The 12,661-nt window shown below is 37.1% G+C and overlaps 1 pseudogene; it reads left to right on the forward strand.

Annotated features, from left to right (window-relative positions):
• The first annotated feature begins 566 nt into the window (after positions 1 to 566).
• Positions 567 to 12,254, forward strand: LOC114282282 (uncharacterized; annotated as a pseudogene).
• Positions 12,255 to 12,661: the final 407 nt, after the last annotated feature.

Raw genomic sequence — 12,661 nt, forward strand, 5'->3', positions numbered from 1 at the left:
GCTTTTCCATTAGTCTAGGTGGCTTACACAACCGGGCTATCACTTGGAAGGAACAGACACCACAACGAACTGGACCGGCCGAGCTACAATAAACCGGTCTATCGGGATTAACTGGTCGTAGGATGCGCGATTCGGCGTCTTAGCCTCGCTCTGCTACCTTGTATGACTCCTTAGCCCTACGTCAATCCGAACTGTCCGTAGCTCGACCCAACGCATCAGTATGGATTTAACCAAATATCCATCTTCGCCAAATCATAGCTTGGTCGGCCTGCTCGGCCCAACTTAATGGGCCCAGGCAGCCACGTTGGTTCAGTTCGGCTGGGCACATGGTCTTTGCCCCTAGCGAGGCCCAACGCCATATCGCGTTGATATAGCTCGGCTCAATTGTTCGGCGCAAATCTCCCTCTCAACCAACCAACATATAAGAATAAATTTTTAAAAAAATAATTTTTGAAAGAAATTTTTCATTAAAAATAGAGTTAAGGAAACTATAATTGCCCTTTCCAAGCTTCCTCCAATCTCCTCCACACAAGTGTCAACTTCTCAATCAAGTCTTGATTTAAAAGATGGCTTTGTTGGCCAAAACAACCACACTCTTGCACAAAGCCCACCACATGGAGAGAATTTACATGAACTCTCTGCTGGCTCTACTAGTACTGATATTAGCAGTGCAGTCTTGCATAGTTTCCCTAGCCTTTCTATTCTCAAACTTAACCGATCAATCAGCTTTGCATGCTTGCAAAACTGCTGTCAAGTATGACCCTAACAATGTATTGGGTAATTGGACCACAAGAACCAATTTCTGCAACTGGGCTGGAGTCTCGTGCAGCCGACGCAGACAAAGAGTCCTGGCCTTGCGGCTTCAGAGCATGGGTCTTGCAGGCACCATTTCTCCTCATATTGGAAACTTCTCATTCCTCAAGAGGCTTGATCTTCGAAACAACAGTTTCCATGGTTTTGTGACGCAAAACCTTACTCGTTTGCATCGATTCACACATCTCATAATACAAGACAACCTGTTGGAAGGAGAGATTCCAACAAGCATACAACAATGTCAAAAGCTTTGAGTCATGTCTCTTGCAGTTAACAGACTTGTCGGTCGAATACCAAATGAGCTGACCGCCTTACCATTGCTTCGTAATCTTTTCCTACGAAGTAACAATCTTCCAGGTACCCTATCACCTTCCTTTGGTAATTTGTCAAACTTAGAAGGGTTTGGTTTAGAAAACAACCATGTTTATGGAAAAATTCCTAATGAGTTGGGACATTTGAAGAAGTTGCACAGAATTTTTTTTTTTATGAAAACTATTTCAGTGGGTGGATTCCACCTACACTATTAAACATCTCCACTCTTGAATGGGTTTTGTTATCAATGAACAGCCTCTCAGGAAATCTTCCTCCCAATACTGGGCTTTGGCTTCCCAATCTTGAAATACTCGATGTACAACTGAATAAACTTAGTGGGAAAATCCCTTTGTATCTGTCCAATTGCTCAAAGCTCAATGAATTAGTCCAGTCTTTTAACCACTTTACAGGGCCAGTACCTAGAATTTTTGGCCACTTGGGTATCCTTGAAAGGTTTTCTTTGGAAAACAATAAACTAACATTGGAACAAGGAAGCTCTTCAATTAGTTTTCTGATAGATATGACAGACTACAGCTCTTTGATATACCTGGTTGTAGTTGGTAATCCAATGGGGGGAATCATACCCGAATCCATCGGGAACCTTTCAAGTAACCTACAATATTTTGATGCATCTAGATGCCAAATAAATGGTGAAATTCCTAAAGAGATTGGTTCCTCAAAAGTGAATCTTCCTGATCTTAGTGAACAATATTCAAGGAACTATTCCATTTACATTTGGGGAAATGAAAGGCTTGCAAAGGTTGTATTTACTTGGTAATGAGCTTGAAGGGTCCATTCCTGATAAGATATGTCATTTAAGCAACTTGGGAGAAATTTATCTCCAAAATGTTGGAAATGGTTATAAAATTCTGGATAAAACCAGAATTTTTTCCTAAGTTCGGTCTAATTTTTAGGTGGGCCCCGAGTGTCGATTTACTCGGGTCAAAGTGGTAACGCGTTCTATGCCGCGTTGTGATTCACGTGGTATATTTGGTTGCTCAAAACCATTACCGAGTGAATGGGAAATTGAAGCCAAAGTGTGCTCCATGGAAATGGAGTTTTGGTGGAAATTCCTTAAGGTTGTAAATTGGTTTGTCCCACATTGATTTGGTGGGAAGTTTTGAAAGGGTTTATAAGGCTTAGGGTGAGATACTTGGGGTGTGCCCCAAGGGGTACCCAAGTGTTTTAGAGGGAGAGGTTATGGGCAAAATGGGCTAGACCCATTGGACCCAAAAATCACCACACACGCGCGCTCGCGCCGCCGCCGCCGTCCGTCCGGTCGGGCGGGCTGGGCTGGGCGCGGGCGCGGGGTGCGTGGTTGGGTTGGGCTTCTAATCTTTTTGGGCCAAAAACATTTGAATTTAATTTTATTTTTTATTAAAATAAAATCCAGAATTCAAATTAAATTAGTTTGGATTTTTTGTTCATCCAAACAGGGCCCTTCCCGGTTTCAAACAGAAATAAACTGTTTTGGAATTAATGCACACCCAAACAGGGCCCTTCTCGTTTTTCTATTTGTTTGAATTCAAAACCCAACAGGTATGATACCTGTTCAATTCAAAACCAAGAGTTACATACCTGTTTAATTCAAATCCAAGAGCCACCTTCACATCTATAAATAGGACCACCCTCATTTCATGTATTAATTCAGAAATTTCGTATTTCACCTCTGTTAATTCTATTCTTCATCTTGCTGCATTTTATTTCCAAAAGAAAGAGTGTAAACACTTAGTGTGTTCGTAAGGCAAACAATTAGTAGTGCTGCTATTGTTTGTGGTAGATCATTTCATCCTGGGAGATAGACGTCCAAATTCTGAAAGCACCGTGGAGAGGACGAATCTGTCTTAAGGACACAGTGTCAAACACTGGACTTGATCAGAAAAATAATTCGAAGAAATTAAATCAAGTAAGTTATTTAATTTACTTTCACAGTTGTTTTTATTTGTTTATTTATTCAGATTTTAATTTTGTTTTTGTAACAAAATAAAATCTGTTTTTTATTTATATATTTTTATTTCAAGTTTGATTTTTGTAATCAAACATATTCTCTCCTTTTCTTTATTTCTTTATATTCTGGTTGTTGTTTAGTACACAACAGAATTTAATTAATTTAAATACAGTGAAGATTGCCAAACAATCTTAAGACAGATTCCGTTTTTGGGTATCTTCATTGTATTTAATTTTCTGTGTTTTCAAATTAATATTCTGGTTGGAAAAACAAATAGTGATTTATGCTATTTGACAGATAGTAGTAATATACTGTCTCTTTTCTTTGACAACAACTAGTAGTACGATACTGGTGTCATTAACAATTCAGAATATTATTTGGTATTACAGAAAATTCTTGTGATATTTTATTTTTCTAGTTTTAGTAACAAGGAAAATAAAATTATTTTGTTGTTATAATTATTTTCTGGTTTTAGTAACTAGAAAATTAATTTGTATTTTAATATTTTCTGATTTTTGTAATCAGAGATTATGGCTACTACAACTGAAACTGCATCTGGCAGTGGTACTCCTATTGTTACACCTACATCGGTCCCTATCCAGAACCATGTTCATGTACCAATCAATCATGGAGAAAAACCGGAAAAATTTAATGGTACTGAGTTTAAGAGATGGCAGCAGAAGATGCTGTTCTATCTTACAACTCTTAATTTGGCCCGATTTCTCCATGAAGAGGCTCCAGCACTTAACGAGGGTGAAAGTGATCGGCAAGTTGTTGCCGCTGTAGATGCATGGAAACATTCAGATTTCTTATGCAGAAACTACATCCTAAATGGCCTTGACAATATGCTGTATAATGTATACAGTCCTCTGAAAATAGCAAAAGAATTGTGGGATTCTTTGGAGAAGAAATACAAGACAGAAGATGCCGGCACGAAGAAATTTGTCGTCGGTAAATTTCTGGACTTTGTTATGGTAGACCCCCAAACGGTAATATCTCAAGTTCAAAGTTTTCAAATAATTTTGCATGATATTCATTCAGAAGGTATGTCTCTTAGCGAGTCATTCCAAGTCGCTGCTTTAGTGGAAAAGTTACCACCGGCTTGGAAAGATTTCAAAAATTATTTAAAACATAAACGCAAAGAGATGACTATGGATGAATTGATTGTAAGATTAAGAATTGAAGAAGATAACCGAAAGGCTGACAAGAGGAATGGGAAAAATCCCATTGAGTCCAAGGCTAATGTGGTTGAACAAGTTCATAAACCACATAACAAAAAGAGGAAGTTTACTGGAGATGGTCCTAAACAAGGCGATAGTAGCAAGAAGTTCAAAGGAAAATGCTATAACTGTGGCAAAACTGGACATCGAGCTTCTGACTGCCGCCGCCCTAAAAAGAATCATGGAAGTACAAGTAAGAAGACCACCAATCAGGCCAATGTAACAGAATTGGATTACATCTCTGACGGAGTGAATGACATCAACCTCTCTGCTGTGGTGTCTGAGGCTAACTTGGTTGGAAATCCCAAAGAGTGGTGGGTTGACACTGGAGCAACTCGTCACATATGTGCGGACAAGAAGATGTTCACTACCTACAATGAGGCTGCAAATGGTGAACAACTTTTCATCGGAAATTCTTCTACTTCTACTGTGGCTGGACAAGGGAAAGTAATCTTGAAGATGACATCAGGGAAAGAACTGACCCTCAACAACGTACTGCATGTACCTGACATCCGGAAGAATTTAGTTTCTGGGTCTTTGTTAAGTAAAAATGGTTTTAGGCTTGTATTTGAGTCTGATAAATTTGTATTAACAAAGAGTGGTATGTATGTTGGTAAGGGATACATGAGTGATGGTCTCTTTAAGTTGAATGTAATGACAGTTGTACCGAAAGTTGCTATGAATAAGAATAACACATCTTTTGTTTATATTCTTGAGTCAAATTTATGGCATGGTAGATTAGGACATGTGAATTTTGATGCTTTGCGTAGATTAATTGGTTTAGATTATATACCAAAGTTTGAAATTAATCCTAATCATAAATGTGAAATTTGTGTAGAAGCGAAACTAACTAAGGCTCCATTTAAATCGGTTGAAAGAAAAACCGAACCTCTAGAATTAATTCATACTGATGTATGTGATTTAAAATTTATTCAAACTAGAGGAGGCAAAAAGTATTTCATAACATTTATCGATGTTTGCACAAGATATTGTTATGTTTATTTACTTAGAAGTAAAGATGAAGCTTTAGAAATGTTTAAACTCTACAAAACAGAAGTTGAAAATCAACTTGGAAAAACCATTAAAATGGTTAGAAGTGATAGGGGTGGTGAATATGATGCACCATTAAATGAATTTTGTGCACAACATGGCATTATTCACCAAACTACAGCCCCTTATTCTCCACAGCAAAATGGAATTGCTGAAAGGAAGAATAGAACCCTAAAAGAAATGATGAATGCCATGTTACTAAGTTCAGGTTTACCACAGAACTTGTGGGGGGAAGCAATATTGTCTGCTAATTATGTTCTTAATAGAATACCCCACAAGAAAACCAAAAGCATTCCTTATGAATTATGGAAAGGTCGACCACCTTCCTACAAATACTTAAAAGTGTGGGGGTGTTTGGCAAAAGTTGAAGTACCTGTTCCTAAAAAGACTAAGATTGGACCAAAAACAATAGACTGTGTGTTTATTGGTTATGCTCAGAATAGTAGTGCATATCGGTTTCTGACTTATAAATCAGATATACCTGATATAAATGTGAACACTATTATAGAGTCAAGGAATGCTGTGTTTTTTGAACATGTCTTTCCTTACAAGAAAGGACAGGAATTAAGTTCACAGAAAAGAACTTATGATTGTACACAAAGTCAAGAGACTAATGACAATCAAACACAAGAGACTAGTAATAGTCTCGACCAACAGGATTTAACTAATGATGAACCAAGACGAAGTAAGAGAGCAAGAACATCAAAATCCTTTGGTCCAGATTTTCTGACATACTTGTTAGAAAATGAACCTCAAAACTTTAAGGCAGCAATGACAGGTCCTGAAGCACCTTTGTGGAAAGAGGCTGTTAATAATGAAATTGAATCCATTATGCAAAATCATACTTGGGAATTGGTGGATCTTCCACCAGGTTCTAAACCTCTTGGATATAAATGGATATTCAAGAGAAAAATGAAAGCAGATGGTTCAATTGACAAGTATAAAGCAAGACTTGTTGTTAAAGGTTACAGACAAAAGGAAGGTCTGGACTATTTTGACGCATATTCCCCTGTGACAAGAATAACATCCATTCGCATGCTTATTTCTATAGCAGCATTGTTTAATTTAGAAATACATCAAATGGATGTTAAGACAGCTTTCTTAAACGGTGATCTAAATGAAGAGATCTATATGGAACAACCCGAAGGGTTTGTAGTATCAGGGCAAGAAAAGAAAGTTTGTCGACTTGTAAAATCCCTTTATGGATTAAAACAAGCACCTAAGCAATGGCATGAAAAATTTGACCATGCAATGCTTACTAATGGGTTTCAGATAAACGAATGTGACAAATGTGTCTATGTTAAAAACACTGACCAAGGATATGTCATAGTTTGTCTTTATGTGGATGACATGCTTATCATTGGAAGCAGTCAAAATATGATCAAATCAACTAAGCAGATGCTTAACAAGAGATTTGATATGAAAGATATGGGGGTCGCAGATGTTATTTTAGGAATGAAAATTACTAAAACATCTGAAGGATATGCATTATCTCAATCTCATTATATTGAGAAAATTCTTGATAAATTTATCAAGGATGATTTGAATTTAGCTAGAACACCTGTAGACATCAGTCTTTATTTATCGAAAAATAAAGGTGATGCAGTGTCTCAGTTAAAATACTCCCAAATCATTGGAAGCCTAATGTACCTAATGAATTGTACTCGTCCTGATATAGCTTATGCTATCAGTAAATTGAGTAGGTACACTAGTAACCCTGGAGAAGACCATTGGAAAGCGATCATTCGGGTTCTTAGATATCTAAGATTTACTCGTGATCATAGTTTGAACTTTACGCGATATCCAGCAGTACTCGAAGGTTATTGTGATGCCAATTGGATATCGGATACTAAAGATTCAAAATCCACTAGTGGATATGTCTTTATTCTAGGAGGCGCTGCTGTTTCTTGGAAGTCCACGAAACAAACTTGCATCGCACGATCCACAATGGAATCCGAGTTCATTGCTTTAGACAAAGCAGGTGAAGAAGCAGAATGGCTTCGTCACTTCTTAGAAGACATTCCAATGTGGCCAAAACCTGTGCCAGCTATTTGCATTCATTGTGATAGTCAATCTGCAATAGGCAGGGCACAGAATCACATGTATAACGGTAAGTCACGACATATACGTCGTCGACATAATACCGTAAGGCAATTGTTGTCAAACGGAATAATCTCAATAGATTATATAAAATCTAAAGAGAATATTGCGGATCCGTTAACAAAAGGTTTGACAAAAGAGCTAGTGTATAGTTCATCGAAGGGGATGGGATTAAAGCCTATTACATAAGAGTCGTCATAATGGTAACCCTACTTATATGACTGGAGATCCCAAGAACTAAGTTCAAAGGGACAACTAAGTTATGTATGGCTCGCCAGAAATCACCAAGGGATTAATATTCCCTACCCATTCCTATGGTGAGAGTGATATCTGCAACATATGTTGTATGCAGGGGTATAAGGATAAGCTTTGCTTTTAATGATTACTTATATCTTGATTAAGACATAAAAAATCAAGATGAGTATAAGAAGATACTCACAATAAGAATCACCTATATGAGTGTTGAACTGGGGCCGGTTCTATGAGAATGATGAGGCTAAATTCTCTAGAAACACTTATGAAAACCAGGTGCGTTCAAGGCCAAAATGAACACAACAGTGAGAACCACGATGTGTTAGAAGATATTTTGTGTGAAATCTATTGTCTTGGCTTACACAAACGGCTGAACAATTCAAGGCATCGCGTCCATTGGTTAGCCAGTAAGTCCGATAGGTTATCACTAGGGAAGGTTCAAAGCCGAAAACTACCTATCCTGATGCAAGATATTTTCGACTTATACTCTTTCGTTAAAGTCTGCATATTGTTGCATTTCCGTTGTCATCAAATTCCATTCATGTGGGGGATTGTTGGAAATGGTTATAAAATTCTGGATAAAACCAGAATTTTTTCCTAAGTTCGGTCTAATTTTTAGGTGGGCCCCGAGTGTCGATTTACTCGGGTCAAAGTGGTAACGCGTTCTATGCCGCGTTGTGATTCACGTGGTATATTTGGTTGCTCAAAACCATTACCGAGTGAATGGGAAATTGAAGCCAAAGTGTGCTCCATGGAAATGGAGTTTTGGTGGAAATTCCTTAAGGTTGTAAATTGGTTTGTCCCACATTGATTTGGTGGGAAGTTTTGAAAGGGTTTATAAGGCTTAGGGTGAGATACTTGGGGTGTGCCCCAAGGGGTACCCAAGTGTTTTAGAGGGAGAGGTTATGGGCAAAATGGGCTAGACCCATTGGACCCAAAAATCACCACACACGCGCGCTCGCGCCGCCGCCGCCGTCCGTCCGGTCGGGCGGGCTGGGCCTGGGCGCGGGCGCAGGTGTGTGGTTGGGCTTCTAATCTTTTTGGGCCAAAAACATTTGAATTTAATTTTATTTTTTATTAAAATAAAATCCAGAATTCAAATTAAATTCTAGAATTCAAATTAAATTAGTTTGGATTTTTTGTTCATCCAAACAGGGCCCTTCCCGGTTTCAAACAGAAATAAACTGTTTTGGAATTAATGCACACCCAAACAGGGCCCTTCCCGTTTTTCTATCTGTTTGAATTCAAAACCCAACAGGTATGATACCTGTTCAATTCAAAACCAAGAGTTACATACCTGTTTAATTCAAATCCAAGAGCCACCTTCACATCTATAAATAGGACCACCCTCATTTCATGTATTAATTCAGAAATTTCGTATTTCACCTCTGTTAATTCTATTCTTCATCTTGCTGCATTTTATTTCCAAAAGAAAGAGTGTAAACACTTAGTGTGTTCGTAAGGCAAACAATTAGTAGTGCTGCTATTGTTTGTGGTAGATCATTTCATCCTGGGAGATAGACGTCCAAATTCTGAAAGCACCGTGGAGAGGACGAATCTGTCTTAAGGACACAGTGTCAAACACTGGACTTGATCAGAAAAATAATTCGAAGAAATTAAATCAAGTAAGTTATTTAATTTACTTTCACAGTTGTTTTTATTTGTTTATTTATTCAGATTTTAATTTTGTTTTTGTAACAAAATAAAATCTGTTTTTTATTTATATATTTTTATTTCAAGTTTGATTTTTGTAATCAAACATATTCTCTCCTTTTCTTTATTTCTTTATATTCTGGTTGTTGTTTAGTACACAACAGAATTTAATTAATTTAAATACAGTGAAGATTGCCAAACACAAAATAACAAGCTCTCTGGTTCGATCCCTCACTGCACTGGAAATCTTAGCCATTTGCAGAGACTACTCCTAAGTTCTAAGAAATTGAACTCATCTATACCATCGAGTTTATGGAGCCTTGAAAATCTCTTGAATTTAAATTTGTCATCCAATCTGTTAGGCGTGAGCCTCGATCCAAACATTAAAGCATTAAAAGGTTTGGAAAGCATGGAATTATCTTCAAACAATATTTCAGGAAAGTTTCTCGATGCTATAGTAGCTTTTCAAAGCCTTAGTTCTCTTAATCTGTCAAGAAATTCATTCTGGGGATCCATTCCAGAATCATTTGGAAATTTGATAACATTGGACTCCTTGGATTTATCCCACAACAATCTATCTGGTGCTATACCTAAGGCTCTTGAGAAACTTTCACATGTCAAATACTTGAATTTGTCTTTCAATAGATTATCTGGGGAAATTCCAAGTCAAAGGCCCTTCAAGAACCTCACAGCAGAGAGTTTTATGGAGAATGAAGCACTCTATGGCGCACCAACTTTACATGTGCCACCCTGCACAACTCATAGAATGCAAAAATCGAGAACAAAATTACTTATTGAAATCATTATGCCTACCATTGCATTAGTGATAATCTTTGTTGCTCTCTTCTTCTTTTGGAAAGTGTATCAAGGAAACAATATGGAGAAGTTGAATTCAATTGGGTTATTGCCTGTAGTTGAGCATAAGATGTTTTCATACCAAGAGCTTTCTAGAGCTACAAACAACTTTTGTGAAGCCAACTTGCTCGGTGTAGGGAGTTATAGTTCCATATACAACTGAGTACTTTCTGATGGAGAAATAGTAGCGGTAAAAGTTTTGAATTTGCAAGTAAAGGGTGCTTTCAAAAGTTTTGATGCAGAATGCAGTGTCTTGTGAGCAGTTCGCCATAGGAACCTTGTTAAAGTCATTAGTTGATGTTCCAATCCAGAATTAAGAGTTTTGATTCTTCAATACATGCCTAATGGAAGCCTCGAGAAGTGGTTGTATTCTCATAACTATTGCTTCGATCTCCATCAAAGAGCAAGTATTGTGATTGATGTTGCATTAGCTTTGGAATATCTCCACCATGGTCAAGCAGAGCCTGTCGTCCACTGTGATTTGAAGCCTAGCAATGTTCTGTTAGATGATGAAATGGTTGCACATGTTGCTGACTTTGGCATTGCAAAGGTTTTAGCGCAAAACAATACAACAACGCAAACAAAGACTTTAGGCACCCTCGGCTACATTGCACCAGGTACGCCTCACATATTTTTACAACTTTTCCTTCCAAAACTATTCCTTTTCATGACAATGATACATTTTAGAACAACTGTAAATTTTTGGACAAGCATTAAGTCCTGGACAGCTCCATGGAAATATTTCCAGGTATGTGGATGATTTTTGGACTCGGCTTGATTAATTTAGTAGCTATTTATGATGTTGCGATAAAAGAAAAATAACAAGATCAAGTTGCCACCTTGTCTATTCCCTTTTTCCCTGTTTTTTCTCCCCTCTACTTTCAGCAACATATAATTGATTAATCGCTGAACCCTTTTGTTAGTCTATGTATAACTTAAATGTGGTTAATTGGTCAAAAAAAGAAAAAAAAAAAAAAAAATTCTATGCCAATAACTTTTTGGTCTTAAGGTCAATAGATCACTTCTTATTGGCTTTGGTTGGTGAGAGTAAGCTTAACTTAGACTTCCAATCCAGACATCCCATGGTCCTGCTCATTAGTACAGAAATAGGAAAATTATGGGTTTGGTTGTGTAACCCTATACTAGTACCAAATATCCACCATGTCCAACCATTATAGACCAAAAAAAAAACCCCAAATTATTGTGTAAATGTGTGTGGCACTTTTGAATTTCTGACCATATTCAAATTACCTCCATAGGAGAAAAAAATAAAATAACACACGATACTACTTGCATATCTAAAACAACGCCTAATAGAATATATATATATATATATATATATTATAAGATCATCTCTAATGTTGAATTGTCAAAACACATACTAAACTAATATTTGGTATGTTACAATACTCAAAATGTCAAAATTTGGCAACCCTGTACTGATAGGAGAAGTGCAATTTCTTTTTTATTTTCTATTTCACAAAAGTTACTACAAATAGCTTATATGGGCTTCCATCAAGAGAGGTAAAGAGAAACCATTGTCAAAATTTGTTAATTTGCCAAACCTTTATCGTCATATTTGGCACAGGGATAGCAATATCAAAATTTAGCAAACAACTACATTGAAACTCTATTTTTTGTTTACTATAGGCATTAAAGACGCTCTAAGAACTTTTATTTATTTATTTTTGTTGTCATGCTTCTTGTCAGAGTATGGTTCTGAAGGAACAGTCTCTACCAAAGGTGATATATACAGCTATGGAATAATGTTACTAGAAACATTCACAAGGAAGAAACCAACAGATGAGATGTTCACTGAAGCACTGACTTTGAAGCAATGGGTGAATGCTTCACTTCCAGACCGAGTAATGGAAGTTGTGGATGGTGGTTTGTTAAGAACAGAAGATGGTAGGGATGTGATTGCCTATAAAGATTCTCTTTTGGCCATTATGGAAATAGGTGTAGGGTGTTGTGCAGAATTGCCTGAATGCAGGACAGACATTAAGGATGTGGTGTTCAAGCTTAACAAGATCAAGTTGCACCTTCTTTGAAGTGGATCTACTTGACATGTGATGCAGAGTGCTTGGTCATAGAGTTCTTGGAACTCATGGACAAATAAGGCAAAGGCAAAAGGCATTAGTAGACGCAAGATGACACGTGTTTGGAATGACGTGAAATTTGGTCAGGACATAGAAAATGGCGTGACAACTAAAACCCATTGCTTCGACATGGCCTATGATGGATTTCGAGCAAATTCTAATGTTTATGCTTTAATTTCTCAATTTTAATGTTTTTCAAAATAATTGATTCGCCTATAACTCGATATAGACAAATCCAATTGTCTCTAGTCTCAAGAATATATGTATTTATTATTATAATTTTCGGATTTGAGCTTAACTCAAATTTTTTCATATTTGGTAATTTTTGTAATTCTTTTCACCTAGGTTTGATTAGCAAG

The sequence above is a fragment of the Camellia sinensis genome, chromosome 10 (assembly GCF_055761805.1).
Source record: "Camellia sinensis isolate YWXY chromosome 10, ASM5576180v1, whole genome shotgun sequence".
In the NCBI taxonomy this organism is placed as follows: domain Eukaryota; kingdom Viridiplantae; phylum Streptophyta; class Magnoliopsida; order Ericales; family Theaceae; genus Camellia; species Camellia sinensis.